At 40.5% G+C, this 9488-nt stretch overlaps 1 protein-coding gene across 2 annotated transcripts in view; it reads left to right on the forward strand.

Annotated features, from left to right (window-relative positions):
- The window catches only part of ANKRD45 (ankyrin repeat domain 45), a 360539-nt gene that overhangs the window by 321346 nt on the left and 29705 nt on the right, over positions 1-9488 (forward strand). The gene's annotated exons all lie outside the window — the stretch shown is intronic.

A 9488-nucleotide genomic window follows, 5' to 3' on the forward strand; every position in this document is an offset into this window, starting at 1 on the left:
TGAACACTTGTTTATGTCCCCTCACCCTTCCTCATAATAACGGCTACTTTTCCCATGACAGACATACTCACTGCCTGAATCGGCCAGTTTAGATTTATACTGCAAGCGTGTTGGTACTAATAGTGCCAAAAACGCACATATTGGCGTTGGTCTCCCTCTCTTAAAAAGAGACAGCAGTCTTGGTGCTCGGCGTGAAGATAGTGCCGTCCCGCCCTGCTTACGGTAATGGCGCATCAGCTGCGGGCATATGTTTTCTTCAGTTTTTGCCTTGTTACCTTTTCATTTCTTAACTCAGTCTTACCCCTTAACAAACCCCCTTAAAAAAATGTATTGTTGCAATTGAACTGTGCTGTGTCTAATTAAAAGATGTGCACTTTTTATTGTATGCAAGGCAGACAAACAAATCCCTCTCCTTTGGGCTCATAATACTTGTGATCATTACTATATCTCTTTTTAGGTGGAGTCTGTGCTCTCTGCTTTGCGAAGGACTTCTTGGGTTAATTCTAAAAACCTCATTGAGAATGCATGTAGTTTAGTTCCTATCAGCCTGATTCATCATACTCCCGTTTTGCGAGGCCCTAATAGCGATTCATAGCGAATCGCTATTAAGGACTCGCAAAACGGGATTCATGTAGAAATTGCATGAAGAAATGCGATTCCTACATAATCCTTATTTGCGATTAGCAAATTGCTAATCGCAAATAAGGAATAACTCGCCATTCATTCCTATGGGCCAAAAGGCCCATAGGAATGAATGGGGAGTATTCCTTATTTGCGATTAGCAATTTGCTAATCACAAATAAGATAGCGATTTGAAGGGTGCCAGGGGTGTCCAAAGGACACCCTGTAGCACCCCTCAAATGAAACTTTACACAGGTGTTGCACACACACATGTCCAAAGGACGTGTGTGTGTAACATGCAACTCAAAAAAATGCATTTAAATGCATTTTTCTGAGTTTTCGCAATTTACCACGAGGTCTGACCTCGCGGTAAATTGCGGCAAGAAATTGCGAATTTGCAAAATGAAATTGGATGTTGAATTGCATTTAAGGAATCTCAAATAAAGATTCCTTAAATGTAATTCCTCGCAAAATTGCGAGATCGCAATTAGCGATTTTTACATTTGGGATGCTGAATCCCAAATGCAAAAATCGCTCTTGCAAAGGGCCAGATTCTCAGAATCTGGCCCTTTGCGAGCGCTATTTGCTTTGATGAATCGGGCGGTTAATTCCCAATAGGCTCTGCGCATTGGAACAATATATCCTATAGATTTGACGTAGGATTTAGGTCAACTAGGTCTCTATCGAATATACTGAACTTAATTGTGTGTGTGCCAGCTAACTCAGAGGTCACTAGAAACTTTCTCAAGTACACAAAAAGGGATTTGTTTCTGACAACCACATAAACATTACAAAGAAACAACAAAGGAGTGACAAAGACACTGGAAAGAAGAAATTGCGGTACCCAAGGTGTGCCTACCCGGATAAATATTCTCCAAAAAACTGCAGATGCTGTTTAAGGAGAAACTGAATTGCATGAAGGAAGGACACAGAAGAGTGTCAGACTGGAATGATTAGTATTTCCAAGTAAAACCCTCACTTATCAACATAGTTGATGACATGCTTCATCATAGGGTTTTACCAGGGAGACCGAGTGTCTCCCTGGTATGCTACCACGCCTGTGTTTCAGCGGAGCAGGTTTCAAAAAGACGTGAAGTGAAACAGTGGTCTAAAAGGGGAATTAAAAAACGGCGGGCTGTACTCCAAAGGGAATTTAATAAAGAGTCAGACTACCATTATTAAAAATGGTGGTTCGGACATTATTGACCATCAATTTGAGACAAATATGTCCTTTGTGTGTTAAAAGGTCGACATGTTTCTACTTTCAAAATGCTATGTTTCGCAAAGCTTTCATCAGGACCATAAAGAAATTCGAAATTCCCAGGCGGTATACGCACCCTAACCTTGGGAATATGTGTGCAAATAACGGTAAACTCACGGTTTTACCCAGTTGTAGGTTTTGCTCGGAATTCCCGGCACCTACCAATCTGTAAGAAAGAAACTCATATTCAAACAGATAACAAGAACTTTGTTTAGACATTATTTGATTACGTCAAAACAAATTTTCATTTCTCACAGGATGAGCCGATCCCGTCATTGTCATATATAGTAGGGCAGACTTTAACCCGCATTTATTTACAGCCTACTATATATGACAACGACGGGATCGGCTGATCCTGTGTACACACCCCTAACTGAAATCTGGGTCATTTGTACATATATATGACGATCACTACAATATTGAATAGGAAGTACCTTTTGATATGCATTAATTTATGAGAAATGAAAATTTGTGTTGACGTAATCAAATAATGTCTAAACAAAGTTCTTGTTATCTGTTTGAATTTGAGTTTCTTTCTTACAGATTGGTAGGTGCCTGGAATTCCGAGCAAAACCTATAACCAGGTAAAACTGTGTGTTTACCGTTATTTGCACACATATTCCTAAGGTTAGGGTGCGTATACCGCCTGGGAATTTCGAATTTCTTTATGGTCCTGATGAAAGCTTTGCGAAACATAGCTTTTTGAAAGCAGAAACATGTCGACCTTTTAACGCAAAAAGGACATATTTGTCTCGAATTGATGGTCAATAATGTCCGAACCACCATTTGTAATAATGGTAGTCTGACTGTTTATTAAATTCACTTTGGAGTACAGCCTGCCATTTTTTAATTCCACTTTTTGAACACTGTTTCACTTCACGTCTTTTTGAAACCTGCTCCGCTGTTACACAGGCGAGGTAGCATACCAGGGAGTCACTCGGTCTCCCTGTTAAAACCCAATGATGAAGCATGTCATCAACTATGTTGATGAGTAAGGGTTTTACTTATCAATACTAATCATTCCAGTCTAACACTCTTCTGTGTCCTTCCTTTATGCAATTCAGTTTTTCCTTAAACAGCATCTGCAGTTTTTTGGAGAATATTTATCCGGATAGGCACACCTTGGGTACCGCAATTTCTTCTTTCCAATGTCTTTGTCACTCCTTTGTTGTTTCTTAGTATTTTGATTGGGAAATAGGAGTGTCCTTTATCCTTAGCTCTCTTGTTGTTTTTGATTACCGCATAAACATGACAACTTTGTTTCCCAAGAATAAGAATATATCTCTCAGAGTCGTGGAAACAATAGATAAGTATTTCACTCAGTCAATCGTGCATGCTTAGTTTCAACAGAGTTGCAGAGAAATAGAGAGACGGGCGTTTTCAATAAAAAGGGCTTATTGAACAGTCTTCTTTCTCATGCAAGAGAAGTGAACTGCTACAATCATTATGCAGAATGCAAAGTATAATGCCTACAGCTAGAATAGTATTATGAAATAATACTGTAAGAGCATTGTATGGTTTCTAAGCCATATAAAAATACATACATAAATAACATAGACTAAAATACTCAACTGGTGCCTCTAAAATACGCCTACCCCAATGTACCCAACTTAAGTCTAGTACGAGGGAAGAAGTAAGTGTTGTTTAGCATAGGTTTCATTTTGCCAACAATCTACCAAAGGTTTCTCTAAGTTCTAATCAGCTCCATACCTTGTTAGAATGAAGGAGGCCTGGTATCTCTGTCTCGGGGACTCGATTTGCCAACACCCCGCAAGGGGAGCCAGATACACTGGAGCTGGATTCTCGGCAGGAGAAAACAGCTTCCTGATCAGTTCGTCAGCTGGAGCTTCCTTTGGCACTTGCTGGAGCGAGCTGCGTCGCGCAAGTAGGTCTTCGACCTGCTCCGAACCACCATATCTTGCTATAGCAAGTGAAGGTATATTTATACCTTGAAGGTGTTTAGGAATGCCATAGTTTGGCGTAAAGTCGGGCATATGAACGTCATAAATGAACCCCTGGGAAATAGTTGTTCATTGTAAAGTAACTGAGTTCTTGGAGAAATCAATATTCAAGCAAGGGGAAGTTCCCTAACTGCTTAAGCCGGTTTTCCAAGAAATCGTTGTGACGTTTGGTGAACGGATGGAAGTAGCCATGCCTGTATTTGGTTAGCATGGGCTATGCCTAAATAGGGGCTTGATTTCTATGCCTATATAAGGCCAACAAGAAGTGTACCTATACATGGACAGGAATCTGGAAAATGCAATCGGAGCCTAAAATGCCACACAACACCCACTCCACTTTCTTATGTACGACATTACTAAGTTCTAAACACGTTAAAACATATCTAAAAATGATGTGTTAAAAACCCACCCAAAATACATAAAAAAGCATTGGTACTGGTTGTACACGAACAGAGCATTTGTGCTGTACGCATTTAAAGCAATGTTTCATTCAAAGCATATAGTTTGACATTTGAAAATGCTATCCCAATGAATCATGAAAATACATTTATGAAATGGCTCTTAAATACAGAAGAAAAAAAGTCGAGACCATTTCACAGCAGATTATATCAACTGTTTGAATGTGGACAAGGTCAAATATTGTCTCTGGAAGTTTTCAAAGAATTCTAGTTCTCTATGAAGAGTTCTTCTTTAAGCAGATTACTTTGTGCCAAACAAAGGAGAGGAAAAAAAAACAAATTTGGAAAAACAGAAGTTGAATCATAGAAAAAAAGAGTCCCAAAGTTCGAACTTTGTTTTGAAAAAATGAAGGTCGATTTCAGAGTTTCTCAGAACACTGTGTGCCAAATTCAAAAGTCAGTGTTATTGTTTGGAGAAAACATCAAATCTTCTAAGTCTGTAAAGAATTTGCCTACCATTGTAGGTGAAAGTTGGATTACTCGTTAAGAAGATCAATCGCACATAGATGTGAAGCATCGCCGTCAGCGTTGTTCGCATTAGCAATGTTGGAATTGGAAGGAACCTGTGTGCCTGTTTCCTCTTGTACCTCACCGTCAGCATGTTGCGTCTGTGAGATCTCAATGAATGCCGTCATCAGAATTGGTAGCCGCTGGGGACAACACAGTGCATGGGCCGTTACTGGTTCAAGCAAAGTATCAACATCTTTTGGCATGACTGATAGGAGTGTGAGACAGATGTCTAAAACGCATTCTTCTCTGCATAGCAGGCATCGTAGAACAGGTAAGATGCAATCTTGCTAAATTGGTCTGAATGATAGAAACCATGTGGTATTCAATTCTCTTAAACAAGTTAATTCCAAAATTTGGACGATGTGCTCACAACACTTCATCGCCAGTAGAGTGATCTCCACTGTGATTTCGGTGTCGGCTGCGGATTGGCTTGCCATATCGAAGCAGTAGGAGCAAAAATAGTATCCCTGCAGCGAGTCCCAAAATGAGAGGCAATCCGCCAAACACAGACTGCACAAAGTTTGGAAATATTCCTAGGACTGCCAAAAAGGTGCTAATAGTCCTGAAAAAACTGTCTTAAATACATGTACAATATCAATCAATCAATCAATCAAAGACATTTCTAGAGCGCACTACATACCCGTAGGGTCTCAAGGCGCTGGGGGTAGGGGGGGTGCCGCTACTGCTCGAACAGCCAGGTCTTCAGCTTCTTCCTGAAGGAGAGGTGGTCTTGGGTCAGGCGCAGGTCGGTCGGGAGGGAGTTCCAGGTCTGAGGAATACCACTCGTATCAGACATGTTTAAGATAAGACTTAACATTTTTCAGAAATGTATACGGCAATTTGTAGTTAATAGGTTATGTATCTCTGCAGAAGTCCATGCAACTTGCAGATCATATGTCTCTTTGGCCGAGGTCAGTGGCACAGTTTTTTGCAAAAGAATGGCTTTCATTCTGCTTAAAGTATCAATTCATATAGAAAAGATGTTCTGTGAAGGCCATAACGGCGACTCCTGGTCTGTCTTGGTTTTTGGAAACAATACTTACATACAGCAAGTGACCCTGGCTGACACAGTTACGAGATAGAGCAAACCTGGCAACATGCCACAGCAGCTGTGATCATTCAACATAATGTAACTTCCATTTGAAAGTTGTCTAAAAAGTGGATCAATCACTGCAGCCGGTGAACCTTGCAGGTGGCAGGATAAGTTGGTAGAGGAACCATTGCAAGCCCCGTGTAAATTAATACCCTGACAAAGTAGAGAACCGCTTAGTGCGTTTTTCACAATTTTTACCACTAAGAAACACTTCTCTTCCCCCACTCTAACATCTGTGTGTGTATGGTAATTCCCAGGATGTCTTGATGTATTCTTTGCCTAACCTTTCATATGTGCCTGCTGGTATATGTTTTAAGCAATACTGGAAATGGAAAATTGTAACAGGCAGAGTGATTGTTCCATGTATTATCCATTCAATGGCTGGCTTTTCAGCTACCGTAAATGGCAATCTTTCCAGTTTTTCAATGCTCAGCACCGTATAGTCTGCTCCCCTCTGTGCCAGTTTGATCTGTTTATCAGTGAGATTGAATTCTGAAAACAGTGACATAGTATTGATTAAACGCCAAGGCACATAGCCTGAACTAAGGTTTTGCAACGTCCAGCCTAATAGCATGATAGAGCGTAATTGCGACTGACCATGTTGCAGCATGACCAATTCCTGTTCCATTATGTCTATGGCAGAGGATACTATGCTGTCCAAAGAATATATCCTGGACGACAGAGTTGTTAACCCATTGTCAACTACAGAGAGAGATTTCTCTAAGTTAATACAATCAATTTCTCGTATTCTTTCTGCAGTCTCTGCTTGCGTAATCTTCCATGCTTCATTATACAATGCATAGATACTGGCATATATAAAACGTTTATGACGCGGTTTAGTAGGTCCTTGTAGGAAGTCCCTCAGATCAGCGCCATCCTGAAAGTAAAGATAAGTGTTGTTTTACATCCTTTAGTGTAGATTTGTGTAGCCACTCGAGGCACAGTTTCCCTACACTGTATGTTGTTACTATTCCTGGATGCTGTCTCTGAACATATCTTGGGTCTGGCCATTGTGAATGTGAACCCTTGTGTCTTATTCAGGAATCTATCTTGACAGTTGTTTGTGTCTGTGGGCCAGATTAACAATTTTTCCAATCTGGATCTGTTCTGTTGTGATGCAAAATAGTATGTACGTCGACCTCCCCCTCTGAAGTGTTACTACTATCAGGTGTAGGTGTAGGTATAGACGGTTTATTTAACTCTTTGATCTTGGCTAACCCAAGAAAAGATGTCTGTTGGACAGTGTCATTCAAAAACATTATTCGCTCTGGGATGATGCAGGCTCTAGGCTTCTAATCCCTGCACTTGCCAGTCTTTTGTGCCCCAGACAGTTTTTGTCTCAATGTTGTCTTTCCAAAAGTCGTAACCTAATGAAGAAAGCTGAGAATAAAAGGCAGCAGAATAAATTTGCTTGGTATTTGTCAACATACTTTTCATTCCTGTCCTATTAAAATGTTTAAAGTAAAATGATTCTGGATTTGAAACATTAAAACCTGAAAAGTATGGACATTTACCATAAAATGTTTTTGAGCTACCCTTTGGTGGCGTCGGACAATGTTCCCATTGGTTATATTTCAGTACATTTCTAGGATTTGCAGATTTGTGCAAGAAATGATGACCATAGTGATTATAACAATACATTTGTTCATAATCTGATGAACCTTCTAAGTATTCATGATTTGGAAACTTTACAGACATTTCTAAGTCTGACATCATATTATTAACAGTCTCAAAGTCCCAATCATCAGAGTAGGTACTAGATGAAACAAAGTCATTCAAGGATATCTTGAACTGGTGTGGAATCTTCAACAGCTCCACCGGACCAAAAATGTCATATTAATTTCTGTCCCAAGCTATACCACCAGGTATAGGAACGGCTGTGATGTTCACTGATGACAAGTCTCTTTGTTCACGATGATATGATTTGTGTGGCTTGAGGAGTAGTTGATGTTCTTACTTGCTGTGTCCTTTTTAACATATCTTCCATTTATCAGCATTCCCAAAGTTATTATAAGAGTCAACCAAAGTAGAAGAAAAAGTACACCCAGCACAATCCAAAGTTCAATCCAGGGTGAAACCAGATAAGTATTTTCCAGGTGATGAAAAAGGTCTGTTGCTTGTTCTTTAAAAGTTCTTTTTACTGGGGTTGTTTCAGGCTCGCTGGGATCCTCGGAAACGTATCAAAGTTATTGAAATAGCCAGAGGCAGTTCTGTCAATTGTAGGGATTGCATCAGGATTCGTTGAAATTGCTGGTACCACTTGATCACTTGTTACATTTATATAATCAGATGCTATTTCATTGTAGACAGGCGTTTCTTGACAAACTGTTATTTAGGGTTCAAGAGGTTCAAGTTCCTTAGCTTTGTTGCATAGTCGCACTGCGGATTCTTCAAAGGTGATGAGTCTCTCAGTTTGAACCTCTTGGATAGTAGCCAGATTAGGGTGTCTGCTACATTGTCGAAGTCCACTACTGCTTATATTCGGCCACATGATGTGGTTTGAGCAGGTCGATGGACACAAACCTTATCTCCTTTTTACCAGCAGGGGGTGGCAGTAATACTGTTCTTGATCCGTGGATGGCTAGGACAGGTACTGGTTGACTGTAAGAAGGCCAAAATTCCTTCTTGTCCGCGATCTTTTCTCTGACTAGATCCCCAATCTTTGGAATCCAGACAGGCCTTGCTGGGACGGTCGGTTTCTCTTCAGTGGTTGTTGGCTTCAGGAACACGTTACTTTGTTTCATTCTTATTTCATTTAAGTCCTGTAAAACAGCCAAACGATCTTTGATATCAAAGGGTTTTTGTTCTACCACTGAAGTCTGACAATCGAGATCCGAAATTATCATTCTTGTTCCAAAAAGGACTTCATATGGAGTAATACCCCCTAGAGAAACTCTTGGCAGATTGTTAAGACTACGTTGGACACTTATTAGATGTTTGACCCACCCGTCACCCGAGCCCAATACCCTAGCTGTTATAGATTGCTTTATGTCCCGTTTTTTTCTCCCCATTACCAAATTTCCCTCAGGATGGAATGAACTAGAGTACTGCAATGCAACGCCCAATTTGGCCATGGCCGAGAAAGAGAGCTAAACACAGGACCCTGGTCAGAATGTAGCGTGCCGACTGCGTATGTGCCGATAAAGACTCGCAAATCTTTTATAACAGTTCGAGCGTCAACCGAGCGCTGAGGCCACATCCAAATGAATCATGAACATGAATCCACTGCGACCATGATATATTTATAGTTACCTTCGCTCTGTAAGGGATCGCAGTGATCCAGGTAAACGCAAGCTAATGGTTTATCTGAAATTAATAGGGGCGTCTGCGCAGGACGTTTCACAGTAGACTTTCATCTTTTGGCAGATTTCACATTCCAAAACATAGTTTCTGGTCTGTTTCCTCATGCGCGGCCACCAGTATCTCTGTTTTATTAATGATACTGGGTCGGAAACACCTGCGTGTGCAGAGGCGAGCCCTTTATGTGCTGCTAAAATTAGTCCTAATCTATATTCCATGTTTGGAATTACTCTATCCCCCACTCCAGGGATTCGAGCAAACGAACATTGTTCTCATCAGTTATA

The sequence above is a fragment of the Lissotriton vulgaris genome, chromosome 1_1 (assembly GCF_964263255.1).
Source record: "Lissotriton vulgaris chromosome 1_1, aLisVul1.2, whole genome shotgun sequence".
Lineage (NCBI taxonomy): Eukaryota > Metazoa > Chordata > Amphibia > Caudata > Salamandridae > Lissotriton > Lissotriton vulgaris.